General features: G+C 41.0%; 1 protein-coding gene across 5 annotated transcripts in view; it reads left to right on the forward strand.

The window, feature by feature from the left end:
* Nucleotides 1-21190, forward strand: part of GALNT18 (polypeptide N-acetylgalactosaminyltransferase 18) — a 512574-nt gene that overhangs the window by 202611 nt on the left and 288773 nt on the right. The window lies entirely within an intron of this gene.

A 21190-nucleotide genomic window follows, 5' to 3' on the forward strand; every position in this document is an offset into this window, starting at 1 on the left:
TTATTCTATACACCTAAGCCTTTCCACAGAAAGCATTGGTTTGAATGAATGAATGACCTATCACTGTCTTGGTGGTCAACTATGAACAATAATAGTCTTGGGCCCTTGGGATCCCTGGCAGACTAGAGCTGGCTGTTATCACTAGCAGTTTAGGGGTTGCAGAGGGTTCTAGAGACCATAACTAGGGTCTTGGGGGAAAAGAAGGCTGTGGATCTGGGAGAACAGGTCAAACACAAGTAGAGCCCAAAAGGTAAAATGGTTGAAAACAAAGAGAGTAATTGATAGCCAGACAATCACAACTGTTGCTGATACAATATGAAGAAGCAAACTGGGAAAGAGCAAAATCTAGAAAATGGGAAAATTAAACAATGAACCACCCAGAGAGACAGGAACAAAGGAAGTCAGAGTTTGTTCACTAATAGGACTTTGACGTCTCATAATTCCTATTGTCCTAACAGGATGATGTGTCAACTATACCCTGTTTCATAAACTGGAACTTAAAGGAACCTCAGGCATCATCTGGTCCTATCATCTCATTTAACAGATAAGAAAACTGTGGCCCAGAGAGGTAGTTAAGTTGTTTCTCCAAGGTCACCAGGTACTAAGAAGCTGAACTGAGATTCTTACCCTCTGACTTCAGAGGGAGTGCTCCTTCCATTGTATTGTGTTCTCTCCAGCATAGCACAATGCCATTGCACATAGTAGGTGCTTAATACAAGCAAGTTACATACAGGATAAATTGGAGATAATCAGGAGAGGGAACAGTAGATTTAAGGAGAATCAGGAAAGGCAGAAGGTAAGAATTTAAGAATAAATGTTTGTTAAAGGCTGAGTCCTGCTGAGATAGTTTCAGCCTGGGACAGTGGAAGGGTGGCCAGGGTTGGCATTCAAATCCCAGGATCTGTCATTAACTCCCTGCTTGACCCTGGGTGAATCACTTTAACCTCTTCAGGTCTCCATTCCCTCATCCACAGAATGAGGGCATTAGACTAAATGACCTCAAAGATTCCTTGCAACCCCTCATCTGTGCTCCTATTGTACCAGATAACAGGACTGGTCCTGTGGTCATGTGTCTGGGGAGTTTTACTGGTCAGTTTTTTGTACCCCTCAGATTGTGAGACCTTTTACAATACAATGTATGTACTACACACACATGTATTATACACACATATGTACCACACACATACACACACACACACACAGGTTCTTTGTGGAATTTGGGGGGGTGTATTGCTTCAGTTCAGACAGATGTGATCTTGTTTAGGCCATGATCAGATGATATCTGCTTAAGGGTAGGCTGTTCTGCCGCAGCATCATCCTATTGGCTTTCCAAATGTCAAAGTTAATTGGCAATGCAAATCTCATGAAGTGATCAGCCCAAGTGACCCAAGGAACTAGTAACATACCAGGGCTTACCAGATGTGTTTTGTGAAGTTCATTGTTTCAAGTCCATAAGGAGAACATGTTTATAGGGTAGGTCCAGGGTTTGAAGGAAGAGATTTGAGTCTGTTGAGCACCTTAGAGCCATTAACATCCCTACTTCTGGATATATACAGAAATAAAGAAGGAAGAAGTTAGCCCAGTGTGGGCCCTAGCATAGGCATCCACCTCTCTGAGACAGCTGTCCTAAGGGAAGAGATGGAATCGTTGAAACTTTGCAGGAAGAAAGCTCACCAGATGCAGTGTGGTTATTAAGGATGTAGGTGTGGGAAAGGGGTAAACAATTTGCTAATTATTTTCTCAGCTGGCACTGAATTGGGTTATGTTATGAAGGCTGGCAAGGAGAGAAGCAATTCAGCTGTACCTACTGGGGATAGCAATGCAGGAAGTGGATAGCATGATAAGGATCCAGCTGAGGCAAATGGGGAAAAGTGAAGCAGAGAGCCCAAGTAAGCCGTCTACATGAGACAAAGCAAAGGGGGAGGGAAGATTCTGCTCAGATGCCTTCTTCTTTTGTGGACACATAAGGACTGGTTACTCTCACAGAGCCTCTTTTCCTGGGAAGCTACCAATTATTATTAAAGCAAGGCTGCTGTTGATGATAGTGATAATAAAAAAAATCCAACAACATGTGTTGCTAGGGTTCATGGACCTGGAGTTCAGGGCAATGGGACATTTAACCACTGAGTTGGGCAGTGAAGAGTCACACAGCCTCGTATAGCTCAGAGAGGAAATCCATGGGATGCCTATGGGAGAAAGGTGCATCTTGTGCTAACACGTGGTCTGCTTGGATTGTCATAGAATTCAAATAGCCTTCTAGGGCTAAAAAGCCAGTGACACACTCAAAGTTTTTATAAACAAAATGCTGAGAATTTTCCATCCAATTTCCCATCTCCATTCAATAAAAATTAGATACTGGAAATATAAAGACCAAAGAAAATAATCCCAGCTGCCAAGAAGCTTATATTCCCCTGGGGGATATAATATATATGAGAAATTATTAACCTGGTGTCTATGTACTTATTTAAACATTTTTGATAATTATATTTCAATATAATTGGTTTTCTTTTTAATCCTAAGTGAGTTATTTTATGCGCATAAAAACATTATTCTGAGAAGGGATTTATAGGCTTCAGCATGCTTGCAAAGGAGTTCATGATAATAAATAGTCTAAGAGCTTCTGACATACATGGATAAATGGATTCAGGGTAAGTTGAGGCAGGAGAGAGTGCTAACAAAAGATCTCTCCAAAAGATTGTTATAAGGAAAGATTGTTATAAGGAAAGCATTTGGTTAACCTAGAGGTAATATACAGGATAGGAATTGGGTTTATAATTTCATTCAGATAGGGAACTCCCAAGTGAGTAAATGCTGTGTACCAACTGCTGTCTGTCACCTATGCAACGTCAAGTCTTACGAGTTGCCTAAATCGATGGGAAGTGAAGTACCTTATCCAGGATCACATGACTAGTATGTGCCCCAGAAGCAGGGCTAGAAGCCACATATACCAGGCTCTGAAGTCAGCCCTCTCTCCACCATTCTCTGCTTGCACTCGAAGTGCCATAGATCTGTGTGCAAAGGGAGATGATGGCAGATGGAATGTCATACGTGAGAACAACAAAATGCCAAATTTTGTTAGATCATTCAGTACATGAAGGGAAGTAATGTATACTAAAGCTAGAAAGGTAGGTTAGCACCAGATTGGGAAGAATTTTAAATGTCAAACAGCAGATTTTGTATTAAATACGAGAGGTGATAGGGAGTTATTAGAGTTTATTGAGTAAGGAAGTGACGTGGTCAGACGTATACTTTATAAAAAGTACTTCAGCAGGTGTTTGGAGAATGCAGTGAAGAGGGGGAGAAATTTGAGTCAGGGAGGATTTAGGAAACTGTTGCAATATGTCCAGGCAAAGATACCAGAGAATAGAGAGGTGTTTTTCACAATTTCCTACTGGGTTTAAAATCCTTCATTTCACTTGATAATCCCCCATAGAACATCTGAGCACTAGTTCAATTGTATCTCCCAGCCTTGCAGCCTAGGAATGGGATTTATAGCAAAGCAGGTATTCATTTAACAATAATCTACCACCAAACTATTTAGATTTTTTTGGTGTGTTGTTATAATGGGATGCTATCCTTTTGTGGTGGGGTTTGGGGAAGTATTTGGGGGTAAAGGGGAATGAATCTTATTCTCTCTCAATTCCATACATGCAATATGAAAGGTTTACAGAAAAAGGAAAAAAATGAAGGAAACAGAACCATTTCACTTTTGTCATATGAAAATGGTGAACTAACAAACTCAGACTATATTCTGGTTTTTGATGCGTAAAGTGCTTTGTAGATGCCTTTTCTTTTTTTCCCCCTTGTTACTTGTCCTTAGAGATAGGAGAGAGTACCTTGGAACCACCTTCTGAGACTCGTCTAGTCAGACTAGCCTGAGGCCCTTTCCCATCACTGGCTGCTGCCCTGGTAACCTAATCAGCCAAAAGCAGCCTGACTTTTTTTCCTTTTTATCTTCCACAGACACACACAGGCCGGAAAGATGATAATGATGAGTTTGACAATAACAATAATATTAATGTTTTTTAATAATAATAGCTCACATTTACATGGCTCTTTAAAGTATTCAAAGCACTTTACAAATATCATTTCATTTCATCCTTAAAACTCTGGGAAAGAAGTACTAGTATTTCCCCATTTTACAGATGAAGAAATTAACCAAGTGAATTACCCAGGGCCACACAGAAAGTATCTGCTGCCAGATTTCTTACTGATCACAAGTCCAGTGATCTGTCCATTGTACCACCTAGCTACCCACTTCTACTTTTCCAGGAAGAGTGAAGATAAGGTCACCTTTCCTGGATCAATGCTTGAGGAGCGGGCCCTGAGGAAAATAGCTAAGAATACATAAAAGCAAATTGGGGTTGACCAGTGCAGTATATGATCCTTTTTCTAAACCTGCAGTATCTTTTCTTAAGGTAGTTTGCTGAGATTAGGAGGATTGTTGGTCTTGTGAGGCTGGGCCATGATCATATGACTTTGGACCTCCTGGAACTCTGGGTCTCTGAGCTCTTACTTAGCCCTTTTCACTGTTCCTTGTTATTCTCCCCATCAAAAGGCAAATGTGGGAGGACTCCTCAGGGGAGATCCTAATAATTCTTAAGCTAATGCTGGGAGAACCATTATGGCCCAGGCTTCAGAAAGCTGTTTGCACTGAAGCTCCACTTTATGGATCTTTGGGTTTTTCCCAATAGCCTCATGGGCAACTTTCTGCCCTTTTCAGTGATGGCTTAAGCGATGAAATAATCTCTCAGCCTCTGGGAAATCTCTGGTTCTATACTAAGTGAGAAATGCAGTTAAGTTTTTACTGCTATCTAAAGTGCCAGTCATATCTCGCATAACAAATTGAATTCCCCTGTATTTTGCTTATTTTCTTTTTTGGAAGGAGTTGTTTTTAATTTCTCTCCACTGCTTTTTTGTCGCCATCTTTTTTCTTCATCTCGGGAAGCAGCCTCCTGAGTCAAGCTCTGAATTTACGTGCTGGTTTTATTTAGTTTTCTGGACAATTTGGGGTGAAGCCTCTTTTGCCTTATTATAACCATATGTTTCCATCAGGATCCCACCTGGCCACTAGCGAGCTGCTTTGTAATATGACGTCATTGACATCCTAGGATCTCCCCCAGTTACCTTCCTATGCCTCTCCTGATGTAGCTATTTTCATCCATCTTTCAGACCAGGGCCCTGAAATCCAGGGGATCCTGATCAGCAGGGAGGCACTGGTGAGTCAGACCTTGATGCCAAGACATTAGATTGCAACTCCCTCTACTCTTAGGTTGAGGTTAGAAAGGGATTCAGAACCACATTTTTATCAGGAATCTACCAAGACCAGCCGAGGGACTTTTATCAGGAATAGCAGTCATTTCTGGTAACCTGACTCATTCCCAAATCCCTTCTACCCCCATACAAGTGATCAAGAACAGGGAGCTTCCAGCTAGGACCCACAGTTAGTATATGACACATCTCCCTTTGAACTGTGCCCAAATTGCAGCCCGATAAGGCAAGATATTCAACATAACACCCACTAGCCACCTGAAGAAACAAAATTTTGCCCAACAAATCCAATAGAAACTTACAGCTCCATATAAAGTACCTTGTTTCTTCGACTGAATTGAATTGAATTGAATTTTGCTTATTGGATTTGCTTAAGAATCATTTTTTCATCCACCCTTGCCGCAGGAAATTTGAAAGAGCAAGTTGAGAATTAGCAGCACATGGGATACTCCATGCTAGCTCTCAGGCCAATGGCACTGTATTTTGTTTTTTAACAAAGCCTGGATTTCATTCCCAAGCTCTGTGTTGTGTATTCTGATGTGTGAGTCTCCCTGAGTGCTGGATGAGCAGGCCACCTCTGTGACTGCCACAAGTGCCTGTCACACCTTCTTCTGATCCTGGCCCTAACCATGGTGCCATTCCTATCTTTGACATCTTGCCTGGAAGGCAGCTATGTTGATACTTCATCAGATGTGACATTTGTAGCTTTTCCGTGAAAAATTGGATATTCAGTGATCTTTTCCTCTGCTTTCTGTTATCTGCTTTACCATTAAAAATTTTTTTGTCCACTATTCTTTTTTCATATCATTCTTACTTCTCAATGACTTCACTTCTCTTAGCTACTGAACTCTAAACAAAATCCTTCCTTGTAACAAGGAAGTGTAACAAGCAACACAAATCAACAGTTTGGCTGCACCCAGAATTGTGTGCCTCCTTCTGTCTCTGGATTCACTACCTCTGTTCTGAGAAGCAAGAGGTATGCTTTACTGGGAATCCTGGAAAGCTATGATCAGATGAGAGTTCTGAAGTCGTTCAGTGTTCTTTTCCTTTACGTTTTCGCAGTCATTGTGTAAATGGTTTTCCTGGTTCTGCACACTTCACTCACGTCAGTTCATATGAGTCTTCCCAACCTCCTCTGAACTCTTTATAGTCATTTTTGGCAGCTTAGTCATTGTATTAATATATAGTAATTTGTTTAGCCATCCTGTAATTTGTGGGTAGATATTTTTGTTCCAGTTCTTTCCTAGTTCAGAGAAAGATTGATATGAATATTTTTGTATATTGGACTTCCTTGAGGTATGAAGTGATGTGTCCTTTTCCACTCCAGATCTGACTAGGAAGTATCACAGGTCTTTCTGAGGGTCTTTTAAAGAACAGCTGAGTAGCGTTGAGTGTGGTGATGATGCTGTTCAATTTTCACCTATGTCTTGGAGGTAGTGTGGATGCACTCCTAGATCCTCATCGGGAGGACATCATGACTTAGGAACAACTATGTTTACTGCAGCATCTGATAGGACTTTTTACCACTGCTCTGATTTTTAGCAAGCAATTCATGTTTTCTGGATAAGCAAGGGCTCTCAGCAGCTTCTAGTCTCTGCTTGTGGAAAGGAAGGCACAAGGCAAACAGGGCCAAAGCAACTTTCTAAGTCATTGGAATTAGACAGGTGTGCTCTGAATGGGAATGGACTGTCTTATTCAGTGGTAAGGAGTATGGTGTTTACCGATTACAATACCTTGCATTTCTTTCTCTTTTCATTCTCAAAGCTGCTATGTATTTTTTTGGTATAAAATAACTTATTATCAACTAATAATGAGCAACTACCTACATACAGGTAAATCAAATCCCAACTGTGCTTTTTACATGTTGTGGCACATTAGACAGGTCATGTCAACTTTCTGAGCCTCAGTTACCTCATCTGGACTAGGTGACCTTTAAGCTTCCTTGTAACGTCAAACCTGTGGGCTAATTAAACTTGCTTGGTAACTATTTACATGTAAATGAATTAATTTCACAGTTGAAGATTCAACTTTTCATGCACTCCACTAAGTCTACATCAGGATTCTTCTTTGTCCATTCATTCTAATTCCCTTGCCTCTGACATGCTTGCAATTACTGTGTACTCTGTTCTGCTCTTTGTCACTTTGCATTATTTCATAAGTGTCCTTCCAAATTCCTTTACATTATTCATACTCATTAGGCTTAATTGCATTATAGTGTTCCATTACATGAATGTACCACAATTTATTTAACCAACCCCCTAATTTTCGATATTTAGATTGCTTCTAGTTTTTTTATTCAAATAATAAAGTGATATGTTCTTTGAACAGATAGATTTGCTATTTTTTTTAAAAAAACACTTTCATGTTAAATACCCAATGATAAAATTATTGGGCTGAAGGGTCTGATTCTTTGTTTGTAATTTTACTACATATTTCCAGATTTCTCTCAAAAATGTTTCCATTAGCTTGCAAATCCATGAGCAATAAATGAATGTATGTGCTTCTTCACAGGCTATTAATTACTCCATGTTTCCAGAATGCTCAACAACCCTATGAGGTAGTTGCAAGTATTATTATATTCATTGTACAAATGAGCTAGTGAGATTCAGCAAAGTGATGTGGTTTGCTCAGTCATTAGTCCCTCTCTTCCCCATCTTCCTCCTCCTCCTCCTCCTCTCTAGCTAATTATGATGTAACCAGGACATGAGCCCATGTTTCTTGATTCTAGATCACCACACAGCAAAGTCTCTTGTTTTGTGTCCAGTAGTGCTTGGGTGGACACTTGGTAAGTGCTGAGTGATCCAGTGGGTTACCATGAAGGACAGAGCCTTGGATCTTAGGTCTTGTTTAGTCTAGTATGTTTCTTGGACATCAGGCATCCTTGTAGCAGGATGTAGGAGAGAGAGGACTGGACTTGAAGACCTTGGTTCAAATCCCTTTCCCCACTATTTGCTGACTGTGTAGCCCTGAGCTACACATAATGTCTTTTGGCCTTAGTTCTTCATCTGTAAATTGAAGAGATTGAACTCAATGGCTTTTAAAGTCAATCTCTAAATATATGTTTTTATGATTCCAGGACTGAACCAGAGAACTTATACCCTTCTACTCCAAGGTTATCAATACTATTACCTATCTTCTGAAACTTGCCCATGGACACTAATTTTCCAACCCTTTCCCTTCATGATACATTATTTTTGGTCAAAAGATTTTTCCCATTTGGTAAAGTTAAAGGCTCAGGATTCTACTGTTTGCCTTTGATTGACGCTGCATAGAAGGAGCACAGACTTATGCGACTAAATTAGCAGTTTTTCAATTGGCAAGAATTAATTTCTCTCCCCTCCTTCAGATTTGCTGGCATGAGGATTTTTTGGAATCTCCCTAACTGGACATCCGATGCATTCATAGACCATAGTGTTCAGACATAATACAAGTTTCCTTATCTTTCCTGTGATACTTTCCCTGTCATGCCAGAAAAACAGATTTTGTTTGAAAATTGCCCATTTCCTTTGAACATCTCTTGGACATTAATTCAAAGCCCGTTCTTAGGCCTGAAGGTGCCAAGGGTTTAAAGGGCATATTTGTTAACTTTTTTTTCCAAAGGACAAATCCACTTCTGGCTGCAGTGATACAGCTGTTTCTGTCCTGGCTCTGAGAGAGTTACGTCTGGGAGTGATAATGAAAAGATGTCTGTGGCACTAACAGCTGCCAGGATTGATGGAGCTTCGGGTCTGGGGGCGGCTGAGTGCTCATCAGTACAGTAGGCAGATGAGAGTTTCAGCTCAATGCGCAATTGTGCCCCTTCTTTTTCAATGGCCATAAATTGCTTCTTAAAGATTTAGAAGTGGTCTATTTAACAAGACTAAAACCCATACTATTTCTTCTTCTAGGTTTGTTTTTCCAGGTTTGTCTATCTATCCTACCCCTATGTAAAATATGTATTGAAATTTTCCTGTTTCCTAAATGAGTTTTGTAGGCTGAGATGCTATCTTATGTAATTCTAACAAAAGTAATAACATTTATACGGTGCTTTCAGTGTTTACAAAATGCTTTCCACACCTCTCTCTGGTGGGAGTAGATAGTGAAAATTCTTCCATTTAATAAATGAAGAAACAAGTTCTGAGGGAGTGAAGTAATTTTCCCAGATCTATTAAGTCCATTAATTTTTTTATTTTTTAAATTTATTTATTTAACTTTTAACATTCATTTTCACAAAATTTTGGGTTCCAAATTTTCTCCCCATTTGTCCCCTCTCCTCAACCCTAAACACCGAGCATTCTGATTACCCCTATCACCAATCTGCCCTCTCTGCTATCATCCCTCCCTTCCCTTGTCCCCATCTTCTCTTTTGTCCTGTAGGGCCAGATAACTTTCTATACCCCGTTACCTGTATTTCTTATTTCCTAGTAGCAAGAACAGTACTCAACAGTTGTTCCTAAAACTTTGAGTTCCAACTTCTCTTCATCCTTCCCTCCCCACCCATTCCCTTTGGGAAGCAAGCAATTCAATATAGGCCATATCTGTGTAGTTTTGCAAATGACTTCCATAATAGTCATGTTGTGTAAGACTAACTATATTTCCCTCCATCCTATCCTGCCCCACTTTGCTTCTATTCTCTCTTTGGATCCTGTCCCTCCCCAAGAGTGTTGACTTCAAATTGCTCCCTCCTCCCATTGCCCTCCCTTCCATCATCCCCCCCACCCTGCTTATCCCCTTCTCCCCCACTTTCCTGTATTGTAAGATAGGTTTTCATACCAAAATGAGTGTGCATTTTATTCCTTCCTTTAGTCAAATGTGATGAGAGTAAACTTCATGTTTTTCTCTCACCTCCCCTCTTTTTCCCTCCACTAAAAAATCTTTTGCCTGCCTCTTTTATGAGAGATAATTTGCCCCATTCCATTTCTCCCTTTTTTCTCCCAATATATTTCTCACCCCTTAATTTCATTTTTTTAAGATATGATCCCACCCTATTCCATTCACTCTGTGCATTCTGTCTCTATGTGTGTGTGTGTGCGTGTGCATGTGCATGTGTGTGTGTGTAATCCCACCCAGTACCCAGATACTGAATGGTTTTAAGAGTTACAAATATTGCCTTTTCATGTAGGAATGTAAACAGTTCAACTTTTATAAGTCCCTTATGACTTCTCTTTGCTGTTTACCTTTTCATGCTTCTCTTCATTCTTGTGTTTGAAAGTCAAATTTTCTTTTCAGCTCTGGTCTTTTCATCAAGAATGCTTGAAAGTCCTCTATTTCATTGAAAGACCAATTTTTCCCCTGAAGTATTATACTCAGTTTTGCTGGGTAGGTGATTCCTGGTTTTAGTCCTAGTTCCTTTGACTTCTGGAATATCTTATCCCACGCCCTTTGATCCCTTACTGTAGAAGCTGCTAGATCTTGTGTTATCCTGATTGTATTTCCACAATACTTGAATTGTTTCTTTCTAGCTGCTTGCAATATTTTCTCCTTGACCAGGCAACTCTGGAATTTGGCCACAATGTTCCTAGGAGTTTCTCTTTTTGGATCTCTTTCAGGAGGTGATCTGTGGATTCCTTGAATACTTATTTTGCCCTCTGGTTCTAGAATATCAGGGCAGTTTTCTTTGATAATTTCATGAAAGATGATGTCTAGGCTCTTTTTTTGATCATGGCTTAAAGATAGTCCCACAATTTTTAAATTGTCTCTCCTGGATGTATTTTCCAGGTCAGTTGTTTTTCCAATGAGATATTTCACATTATCTTCCATTTTCTCATTCTTTTGGTTTTGTTTTGTGATTTCTTGGTTTCTCATAAAGTCATTAGCCTCCATCTGTTTCATTCTAATTTTGAAAGAACTATTTTCTTCAGTGAGCTTTTGAACCTCCTTTTCCATTTGGCTAATTTTGCTTTTTAAAGCATTCTTCTCCCCCTTGGCTTTTTGAACCTCTTTTGCCAATTGAGTTAGCCTATTTTTCAAGGTGTCATTTTCTTCAGCATTTTTTTGGGTCTCCTTTAGCAAGGTGTTGACCTGCTTTTCATGCTTTTCTTGCATCATTCTCGTTTCTCTTTCCAGTTTTTTGTCCACCTCTGTAACTTGATTTTCAAAATCCTTTTTGAGCTCTTCCATGGCCTGAGCCCATTGAATTTTTATTTTGGATGTTTGGGATACAGAAACCTTGATTTCTATGTCTTTCCCTTGTTCTTCCTCGTCTGAAAGGATGGGAGGAGACACCTGTTCACCAAGAAAGTAACCTTCTATGTCTTATTTCTTTTCCCTTTTCTGGGCATTTTCCCAGTCAGTGACTTGACTTCTGAGTTTCCTTTCCACACCCACCATGCCTCCAGATCAGCCCAGCCAGTGCTTGGGGTCTGAGATTCAAATGCTGTTCCCCAGCCTCAGGGCTTTGGGTGGGGGTGGGGCTGCTATTCAGTGTGAGATTAAGTTCAGGTGCTCAGGTGGGGGCAGGGCCACCTCATGGGTCTCAGTTCCCTCAGGGGGTTTACGTGGAGACCTTCAACAATGGATCTGAACTCCTGCCTACTTTGGGAGCCTCTGTCTGCTGCTGCCTCCACTGCTGACTCCTGAGGGGGCCTGAGTTATGGAGACACCCCACTCCCCCCTCCAGGAGCCAAAAAGACCCTCTCACTGACCTTTGGTGCCTGTGGGTGGAGGGACCTGCTCGGCTGCTGGAGATTCTGTCCCTGAAGCCTGCTTGGATCTGCTCCTCTCGGTGCTGTGTGGCCAAGGCAGGGCTGGGCTCTGCTATGGGTCCGGGGTGCTACGGACCTTTTGTGTTGGTTTTTCAGGGCTCTCTGGAATAGAGATCTCCTCCACTTTGTTGTTCTGTGGCTTCTGCTGCTCCAGAATTTGTTGCGAGTTCTTCTTTATAGGTATTTTATGGGCTGTGGGTTAGGAGCTAGCATATGTGTATCTTTCTACTCCGCCATCTTGGCTCCTCCCCCCAAGTCCATTAATTAATTGATCTATTATATTTATTCATTTTATTAATATGTCAGTAAATACATTTCAATATGTAATTGAATGATGTTTAATTGTGATTAATATTAATTCTTAGATTCCATCTATTTAGAAGTCTATTGTGTCAGAACTGGGATTTGAACCCAAGTCTCTTGACTTGAAGTCTCATTACCTTCCTACATTATAGATCTTATGAGAGCTGAATCTGTCATTTATTTTTATGCCATGTATAATATAGGTTTAGAGTCCTGGTCTGATCAGCTCCTTTTACAGATGAGAGAACTAAGGACAAGACGAGCTAGGCTACTTGCCCAAAGTTTTCTTGTCTTATCTTTTCTTTTCTTTTTACTACATAAGTAGCAAATAATAATAACTAACATTTCTATATCATTTAAGGGTTTACAGACCATTTTACACATATTATCACATTTGTCTGAGCTGGAATTTTAACACAGGTCCCCTGACCTTAAAACCGATGCTCTTTCCACTACACTACACTGTCTCTGCTTAATGTTTCTGTCTTTGTCCAAATTGCTAGAAATTGGCTCAGTCAATGCATTTATTAAGCGCCTAGTGTGTGAGCACTGTGCTAAGTGCTTGCAAATAAGAGAGAAATAAAAAGGAGCCCATACCCTCAAGGAACTGATATTCCAACACAGAAAGATAATAAATGAAAAAGAGCAGAAAAGCCTGAATGTTAGGGGTAGGACATAGTGTGGAAATCCAGAAAGTCAGAATCAGAGCTGGGAGAGAAGTGAAATCTGACTGACCTGCCACTCTCCCTCAGAAGGAAGTCACCAATGGGAGAAGGGGGCCTCTGGGTCAGAGGGATATTCCAGGATGAGAAGTTCTCCATGGATCTTCTATCTGTCAGAGCAGTATAGTCATACAGGGGTAGAGGCTGGCACAAAACGAGGAAGCCCAAGTCAAAGCTTCTGCAGGCCTAGAGTCTTTGGAGGAAAGAGCTTCTGGCAAGTCTACAGCGCAAACAGTATTCTTCACCCTGACCTACCTTAGACTCCCTTCTATTGTATTATTAAAAACAATAATAATATGATGAGACGTAGCTATTTGGACAAAGAGAAATATTAAACCAGGCACCATCCATTGTGGCATACATCTGTGTATGTACTGTAACGAACAAGAGATTCTGAAAAACTCTGAGATGCTAGGGCACACAGAGAGAGATGCCAAGGGATATGGAATACATAGAGTGCTGGACTTGAAATCAAGATGACATGGGTTCAGATCCATCCTCTAACGTCTACTAGCTGAGGACTGAAAGCACATCACAATCTTTGTTTTTGAAACTTTAGCAGTTTCCAAGAACTTAGTCTACTCTCTGAATTGGTAGAGAGAATTCCCTGCTGGTGAGTTCTCCACTGAGGAAATCCAAGGTAGTAAACATTTAACAAGTGCATAGCATGTGGGAGTTCTGTGCTAGGTACCTGGAATGGAAATACGAAGCTCAAAGCCCTCTTTGCCCTCAAGGAGCCTACATCCTCTGGGCAGGGAGGGGATTACATATTTCCTCACATAGAACGCTTTCATTCTTGTGCTGACAAGGGTTCTTTTTTTTTTTTTTTTAATCAATTCATATTATTTTCAATAATTATTGAAAAATGGCTGTTTTACCACCAGTCTTGTCAATATGCTAGTAATATTTTATAGTTTTAATTAGTTTTAATTACTGTTATTAACAATAATAACAATGTTATTAATAAAAGCAATGACTTAGGTCCAGCTGCCTCCAGCTGTGCACCTGTGGGGGCCAGGAGAACTCAGCAACTTGAACGTCAACAAGGTAGTTTCATTCAGTTCATTCCAGGAAATTGATGTATGGAAACACTGTGTTTTATGTGTGAACAGTTGAAGTATATATTTAGAAGCTCCGGCATTGAGCTCCAGACTGTCAGCACTCTTTAAAAAAAATGATGGCATGCTCTATGGAGTTCATTATATCTCGTTGGCAGAATCCGAGGTTCCAAGGGTTGTTTTAAAGCAGTGAATAACAGCACATATAAATCCCTGCTCCTCAGATGCATGCATCTTTCACTCCCTAAAACGAATTCTTTACATTTTCTTTATGTAGTTGGCATGGAACATAAAAACTTAGAGTTCTTTAATCGCACCTTAACATCTTGCATAATTTTTAATCAAAGTCCCTTCCCTTAATGTTTCTGCTCTACTCCAGGCTGACTCCTGATTGCTCAGGGACACCCCCTTTGCAAGTATCCCATGGTCTGTACCTTAAAGTGTAAACACAATGCGTGGGCAGAGGAACGTTTGAAGGGCGATGGCATGAGCAATTGTGGTTACAGTCTGGCTAATGGCCAAATCAGCTAAAGCCTGTAAATATACACTTAAATGGTTTATTTAAATTTGAGAACATTTAGGCAAAGGAGGGGTATTTTGGGGAAAGTAAGACATTGATAGGAGTGCAACCCTCCTCTGTCCTCTCTGGAGTATGTTTTAGCTTCATCTTCCTGGTAATGGGCTTTTAGGAAGCAGCATAATGGTCTGAGCCAGACATGCCCCCCCATGGGGAATGCTGATGGGATCTGATCACATTACAGTCTAATGACTTGTCAGACTTGGTTCTGAAACTCAAAGTGATTTTGGAGTTCATGCTTTTCCTTGTGGGGGTTAGTTGAGGCAGTACAGTATGAAAAAAAAGGATACAGGATCCTAATGCTTGAATGGACATTAGTCATTATATAGTTCAATGTTCCCATCTTGCAGATGAGGAAACTGAGGCCAAGTGAGATAGTAGCTTGCCCAACTAAGGTCACAGATTAGTAAGTGACAGAGCCAGGATCCAAACACAGTTCCTCTGACTCCAAATCTAGAGCTCTTTCCAATGTACTGCCTTGTGTCCTAGACTAGGGAGCAGGAAGAGCAGTGTTCTAGTCCCAGTTCTTACACTTCTGACTCTAAGTAACTTCTCTGAGATTCAATTTACTCATCTGTAAAATAAGGATGACAATATTTGTGCCACTTTCACAAGACTGGATGCTGAGGATCGGGTGAGATCATTCCTGAAAGTGCTTGGTGACTACAAACTATTTCTTGAGAAACAGTTTGTCTCATCAGGGAGCAGTTAGTAGAAGCTTTCTGGTCTATGGCAGCTGACCCATTCTAGAGGTTTAAAACTCCTGCTAAGTCTGAGCCTAAGTCTCTACTTTTATTCCTCCTGGTCTGGCTGGGAGCTTTGAGTCCATGCTTTGAGTGCTGGCTCTGCTAGTTACCACCATGGAGATCCCTGGGCAATTGGCTAAACTTTTCTGTGTCCCAATTTCCTTATCTATGAAATGAGAGGGGTGGAAGAAATGCCCTCTGAAATTCCTTCCAGCTCTAAATCTTATAATCCATGCTTTGCAAGAAAATCCATTAAACATTCTTGTTTCTCCTGGTGACCCCTAGTGGTTGGTATGTTTCTTTGGGATGCCATGCCCTCCTTGCTTGGTTAAGTCAGATAATTAAGGAGAAGCAGAGACTCTGGAAGGTGAGACCTTCTGGATTTGGCCAGCAGCCAAATTTACTGCCCCAACTGCTCATGGCATTGCCTTTCAATTGCCCTTCTGCCCACAGGCAGCATTGAAGTTATACTTTAAACCTTACTTTGAAATGTTTAATCCAGTAGGGAGTTTGGGCTTTTACTCTGTTGGGGAAAAGGTTGGGGGGGAGGGCTGTGTCTGTAACTTGTTCTGAACATCAAGAATGTGCATGAGAAGGAAACAGACCTCTGAGTTTGGAAAGGGAATGTCCTGTGTGTGAATGTTAATGACTGACTATAGCACTGTTTGTAAATGAAGATTCATAAGGATCTCCTATGGCTTAACATAGATCCTCGGTCTAAGTCAGTTCTGACTCCTGCCTACAGTCCCTGCTTGCTTCTAGTGAGCTGCATTTTCACCTGAAGTTGTAATGGGGAAAAGCTGGTCTGGGATTGTGGCAACCTGGGTACAAGTGTGATAAACCCCTTCCCCTCCTTTAGGCCTATTTCTTTCTCTAGAAAATAAGTGGATGGGACTTGATCTTTCAGGTCCCTGCTGACTAATGTGTTACATGGTTGTCTGTGGATGACAAGAACCATTTCCTCAGCTACCTTTAGTGGTGGTGGTAGAGATGGGGTGGGGCTGTTTCCTTTGAGCCACTACTTCCTGAAAACTCTTTTTTCATTTGGATCTGCCACTGATTTTCATTCAGTAATTCATTCAACAAACTTTTTTTTTGCTTGCCTACTGTGTGCAGCATGGTATAGTAGATAGAAAGCCAACCTTGAGGTTAGAAAGACCTACATTCCAATCCCACTTCTTTTTTTTTTTTATTTTTATTTTTTAATGTTTAACAATCACTGCCATACAATTGCGATTTTATCCCCCCCCACCTACCCCCCACTACCCCCCTCCCTCCCCACAACTGCATACAATTCTGTATAGATTCTACATATACTTTCCTATTGAGTATATTTTCACTATAGTCATGCTATGTAGTCAGACTAAGATAAATGAAAGAAATCGTATAACAAATCAAAACATGATACACAAACACATACACATACACAAACATGATCTGCCACATTATGTGAGTGACTTCCATATTTCTCTCTCTGAGTGTGGCAGGCATTTTGCCTTGAGATCCACCATTGGGATTTTTTTTTTTTTTGTAAGAAGTTCTTGTGTTATTACAAAAATCTAAGTCTACCAGAAAAAACTCTCACACACTGTGGTTGTTGCTGTGCATAAAGTTCTCCTGGTTCTGCTCCTTTCACTCAGCATCAGGTCATATAAGTCCTTCCAGGCCTCTCTGAAGTCTTCTTGTTCATCATTTCTTATGGCACAATAGTACTCCATTACATTCATATACCATAATTTATTCAGCCATTCCCCAATTGATGGACATCCCCTTGACTTCCAGTTTTTGGCAACTACATAGAGTGCTGCTATAAATATTTTTGTACATGTGGGACCCTTTCCCATTTTTATGATCTCTTGGGGATATAGTCCTAGTAGCGATATTGCTGGGTCAAAGGGTATGCACATTTTTGTAGCCCTTTGGGCATAGTTCCAAATTGCTCTCCAAAATGGTTGGATGCGCTCGCAGCTCCACCAACAATGAATTAGTGTTCCAACTCTCCCACATCCTCTCCAGCATTTATCATTTTCTTGTTCTGTCATGTTTGCCAATCTTATAGGTGTGATGTAGTACCTCAGAGTTGTTTTGATTTGCATCTCTCTAACCAATAGTGATTTAGAGCATTTTTTCATATGATTATAGATAGCTTTAATTTCTTCCTCTGAAAATTGCCTGTTCATATCCTTTGACCATTTATCAATTGGGGAATGACTTGTATGAGTATACATTTGGGTCAGTTTCCAATCCCACTTCTGATACATACTTGCTGTGTAGCTCTGGGTAACTCAGTGCTTTAGCTGACTCTCTGGGAATGCAAGTCGCAAAGAAGATGCCAAATTATATTTAAAGGGAGTTTTATTTTTTCCACCAGGGAGATTCTCTGTTCCAGTAAAATCATAAGTTCTCTCCCTCCCATTACTTTAAGCAGATCAACTCTTCATGTATCCATGAGAATTGCCCGTGCCTTGGAGAGGTTACTGAAATAGGACTCAGTAGACCTTGGTTTAAGTCTTTGTTTTGAGTCTGGCATCTGCAGAATCCACTGTGTAACCTTATACAAAATGCTCTACCTCTTCAGGGCTCCTTTCCCTGCTGTAAAATAAGAGGTCACCAGAGGAGGCTGGATGGACACATGTCAAGGATGTTATAAGAGAGGGGCTTCCAAAAAATAATATTCAAAAGAGAGGAGCTTTAATGCTCTCTGAGGTGCCTCCCAGCTCTGATATGACAGGATTCTTCAGTTATATGATCACTAAGGTTTCTTCTAGCTCTGACATTCTATGATTTTAACTCATGCCATGCCCCTAGCCTCTTCAAACTTCAGTTTTCCTCAACTGTAAAATGGGTGCCACTTCACCTAATAGTTTATTCTAGGGAAAGAAATAGGGATAGCACTTAAAACACTTCAGAAATTAGGAATCTCATTTAGAAATTGGAGTTCTAGATGGAGTAAATGTTAAATAGCCAATTATAGTTGGTTATAAATCCCAAAGTGAAATTCTTATAGGAATGTTTTTTTTTCCTTTTCTCTCACTATTTGAAATGCATTATTAGGTGCTATATTTTGGGAGAAAAAAAGTCTAATTGAATGTCCAGAAATGGAAATGTCTCTCATCAGCTTTCAATAGGCTCCTGCTGGCTGGCGTCTGCCTGTCAGTCTCCTGCAGAGCATTAACTCAGCCCATTACTTCACAGCCGAAGGAGTTGGAGACAAGAACTTTGCTCAACAAACAGATTGGGAGAGCACAAGAGATGTCCATTACCTACTTCCAACTCCTGCTCAACTTGTTAATGGGAGACTGGTTAACCCAAGTAGAGGGGAGAATAATGAAGCGCTTATGGGCCCCAGTTTCAGATCTTTTATGCACAGATTGTGGAAAGAATACTGTTCCTGGAGTCAAAGAATCTAACTGATGAGCCCTGACACAAGTCATTGAACCTTCCTGAGGTTAATTTTCCTCATTGATAAAATGAGAGGATTGGACTAGATGACCGCTAGTGTCCTTTCTAGCTCCAGAGCTATGAATCTATGCTGCTTTTGTGCATTTGCTTGTTTTCTGATGGCAAGAAAGGAGAGAGGGAGGAAGGAGAAGAGAGAAGGAAGAAAGGGAGGAAGGAAGGGAGGAAGTGAGGGAGAGAAGAAAAGAGGAAGGGCAGGAGGAAGGAAGGAAGGAAAGAAGGAAGGAAGGATGGATGGATGTTTGGATTTATTAAGCACCTACCATGTACCAGGTACTTATTATCTCATTTGATCCTCACAACAACCCTGAGAAGGTTGATGCCTATTATTATCCCCATTTTACAACTGAGGAAACCAAATAGACAGTGGTTAAGTGACTTACCCAAAATCATATAGGTAGCAGGTGTTTGGGGCAGAATTTGAATTCAGATCTTCCTGAGTACAAGCTCTATCCATTTAGTCACCAAAGAAAAGAGTACTTGAAGTCAGAAGACCTAGGGTCTAGTCCTAACTCTCCCATTGACTCACTGCAGGACCTTGGACAACTCCTCTGCTTTGATGCCTTCTGCACAGCTCCTGCACGGAATTCCAGCCTGAACTTTGCACCTGCCTGGACCTACTCCCTCATATCCTCCCTGTAGGGCCATTGCCATGTTTTCTACACTAGCTCTGCTTTCTCTCCCTTCCTTTTTGGCTGCTAAGAATGTCATTCAAGCCCATGATCACCCTCTTGTCTATCTGAATTATTTTTATTTCTCTCCTGAGCCTGGGGGTAATGAGGATGGTGATGCAGTGTTTGGATACCCTGAGCCTGAGCTCTACTAGACTCTTAGGGAGAGAAAAACAGCAGTTACCCAGAAACTTGAGTTCTCACTTCATCTCTGAATCATCATTGCCACCACTCCAGAACCATGGGAGGAATAATAATAACTCAAAAAGATAACAGGACTCTATGTGGGCATCATAATCATATTAATGAGGAGAATGAAAATAGTTCACTTTGACATGAGGTTATAGTGTTTGCAAAGCACTTGAAAGCCTGCAAGTCACTTTAGGAGCATTTACTCGTTTGAATTGTGGATGGCATGCCCAGACGGATGGCATCCATTCATTCTAGGAGCTCTTCCTTCTGAGAAGTGAGCCTGCTTGATTTGCTACGGGCTTGTTGGTTGTTCAGTAGTTTTTGAGTGGTGACCGACTCTTTGTGCCCTCAGTGGGGGCTTTCTTGGCAAAGATATTGCAGTGTTGGCCATTTACTTCTCCAGAGCATTTTATAGATGAGGAAACTAATCAAACAGGGTTAAGTGACTTTCTCAGGGTCACACAGCTGGTAAGTGTCTGAGATCACATTGAACATAGGAAGATGACCTGGCACTCTAATCACTATGCCATATAGCTGCCGGTTCTTCAATTGGTCTCATCTCTTTCTTCTACCACCACCTTTTCTCCCCATCTAATCCCTGTTTCTTTCCTGTCCCCTCTCTTAGCCTCAAGGGCAAAGTTGAGACCAGAAAGACACCCTGTGAGGAGGTGTAAGTGTGAAGGTGGCTTTGTTCTGTCTGCTCAACAAGATGGAGGCTTCTCACTTGGGGCATTCCTTCCACTGCAGCTCCTATGGCCTCTGAGACAACTTGGAATCCTAGCTCTTTCTTGATGGGCCCATCTCACTCCCCTGATTAGCCAGAGCATAGTGTTATTATCCTTTCCTGTTATAGCACTTAACTGCCAAAGCCAGGCTAGCGGCTCTTGGGCTATTTTCCTACTGTATCAGTATATTCTTCTGAAAGCCACAGAGATGCTTCTAATCTAGAATTCCCCACCCTTATTAGTGATCTAGATGCTTTGCATCTCAAGCCTATCTCTGAGACTATACTGTGGCATTTTCAGAATGTCATCTATAATTATAAAAAGGACTTTTTTTCTTTTAGAAGAAGAAAATGTACAATGAAATTTTGGTTTTAGAGTGACTAATAAAATCCATACCAGCAGGAGCATTTGAGCTAAGGAAGGGAATCTCATACTCTCAAAGATCGGTAGAAAAGGTTTTATTCATGGAGTTACAGTTGGGGCTGGGGACTCAGCAGACATCCACAGAAACGATCACTGTTCACCAGCAGAGGCATGTGGAATTGGTGCTGTGACTTAGAGGCCATGTTTGAAGGAGGGAGAGGGCAGGCTCTGATCTGAACCAATGAATCAGGCTTTTATTCCCTCCAGATTCCTCCAGCAGGCCCCTTCTTCTGAGAACAGAGGCATGAGGATCACAGACAGAGCTCCAAGGAAACTTAGGGGGCATCTAACACCTACATTTCACAAGTGAGGAGACTGAGGCCCAGAGAAGTCATAGAATCAATATTCTAGAGCTAGAAA

The sequence above is a fragment of the Notamacropus eugenii genome, chromosome 6 (assembly GCF_028372415.1).
Source record: "Notamacropus eugenii isolate mMacEug1 chromosome 6, mMacEug1.pri_v2, whole genome shotgun sequence".
In the NCBI taxonomy this organism is placed as follows: domain Eukaryota; kingdom Metazoa; phylum Chordata; class Mammalia; order Diprotodontia; family Macropodidae; genus Notamacropus; species Notamacropus eugenii.